The following is a 2,120-nucleotide window of genomic DNA, read 5'->3' as shown; positions in this document are numbered from 1 at the left end:
TGAGTGCCAGAGTTAGAAGCTGGAGTGACGTTAGACGCCAACTCCTCATTTGCTCTTGGCGTCTGAACGCCAGAACTGTGCTTCTTTTGGGCGTTCAACGCCAGTTCCTTGCTTGTTTCTGGCGTTGAACGCCAGTCCTGAGCATGGTCTGGGCGTTCAGCGCTAGCCTTCCACCCAATCTCTGGCGTTTTAACACCAGAATTATTTTTTTCTGGGCTCTTACTGTTCTCAGATGGATTTTGGGTGGTTTGCTCATTTCTTGGCTTCCTGCTGCCTTGAGATGGGGTATTTAATGTTTTTCCACTTCTTAATTGAACTGCTTGGCATTCTTCTGTTATTTGTTTTGACAGCTGCTATTTTGTTTGCTTCAATTGTTCTTCCATATTTATATTATGCATCCTTGTCTCTTGTAGTCTATCTTTGAATTCGGCTAACTGCTGTGTTAGAAAGTCCAATTGCTGATTGAATTCAGTAGCTTGTTCAGTAGAACTGGGTTCAGTAGTTACTGTTTTAGCCTCTTCTTTCATGGAAGGGTCACTGCTTAGGTACAGATGCTGATTTCTCGCAATTGTATCAATGAGCTCTTGAGCTTCTTCAATTGTCTTTCTCATGTGGATAGATCCACCAGCTGAGTAATCTAGAGAGATCTGAGCTCTTTCTGTAAGCCCATAATAGAAGATGTCTAACTGAACCCACTCTGAAAACATTTCAGAGGGGCATTTTCTTAGCATCTCTCTGTATCTCTCCCAAGCATCATAAAGAGATTCATTATCTCCTTGTTTAAAGCCTTGGATGTCCAGCCTTAGCTATGTCATCCGTTTTGGAGGAAAGTATTGATTCAGGAATTTTTCTGTCAGTTGTTTTCATGTCTTTATGCTAGCCTTAGGTTGTTTATTTAACCACCTCTTAGCTTGGTCTTTTACAGCAAATGGGAATAGTAATAATCTGTAGACATCCTGATCTACTTCCTTATCATGTACTGTGTCAGCAATTTGTAAAAATTGTACCAGAAACTCTGTAGGTTCTTCCTGTGGGAGACCAGAATACTGGCAGCTTTGCTGCACCATGATAATGAGCTGAGGATTCAACTCAAAGATACTGATTCCAATGGAGGGTATGCAGATACTACTCCCATATGAAGCAGTAGAGGGGTTAGCATATGACCCCAGAGTCCTTCTGGACTGTTCATTTCCGCTTAGATCCATGATGGAGAAAGGGAGATGATGTAAAATAGAGAAGAAATATTTTTATTTACTTAATTATTTATTTATTTTGAAAACAAAATAAATTAAAATAAAATAAATAAAAATAGGTGAAGATTTTCAAAAAAATGAGGAGAGAGAAAGTAATTAGGAAGTTTTGAAAAAGATATGAAAAATTTTTTTTTTTTGAAAAAAGTTTTAATTTTGAAATAAAAATCTAAATTTTAAAGGTAAATTTCGAAAATTTGCTTTAAAATAGAGAGAAAAAATATTTTTGAATTTAAAGAGGAGAGAGAAAAACAATAAGATAGCACAAGATTTAAAAATTTTTAGATCTAATGCTCCTTGTTTTCGAAAATTTTGGAGGAAAAACACCAAGGAACACCAAACTTAAAAATTTTAAGATCAAGACACAAGGAAAACTTAAGAACACTTTGAAGACTCACAAGAACACAAGAACATGAAGAAAGAACACCAAACTTAAAATTTTTAGAAAACCAAAATAAGATTTTCGAAAACCAAAGAAAAATTAACAAGAAAACACCAAACTTAAAGTTTGGCACAAGATTTAATGTAAAAATTATTTTTTGAAAAAGAATTTTAAAAAGAATGTACCCAATTACCAAGAACACAGACCAACACTCTAGCCAATTGGGCAGTAAATGTAACACTTGTTTTGAAAAAGTATTTTTGATAACTAAGAAAAAAATATTATAATTTTTTTTGAAAAGAATATAAAAAACTCTGACCCAAAAGACAAAATTTTCCTAATCTAAGCAACAAGATTCACCGTCAGTTGTTCAAACTCAAACAATCCCCGGAAACGGCGCCAAAAACTTGGTGCACAAATTGTGAATCACACTTTTCACAACTCGTACCACTGACCAGCAAGTGCACTGGGTCGTCCAAGTAATACCT

This window comes from Arachis ipaensis, chromosome B06 (assembly GCF_000816755.2).
Source record: "Arachis ipaensis cultivar K30076 chromosome B06, Araip1.1, whole genome shotgun sequence".
NCBI classification, from domain to species: Eukaryota; Viridiplantae; Streptophyta; class Magnoliopsida; order Fabales; family Fabaceae; genus Arachis; species Arachis ipaensis.
This window is presented reverse-complemented; position numbering follows the sequence as displayed.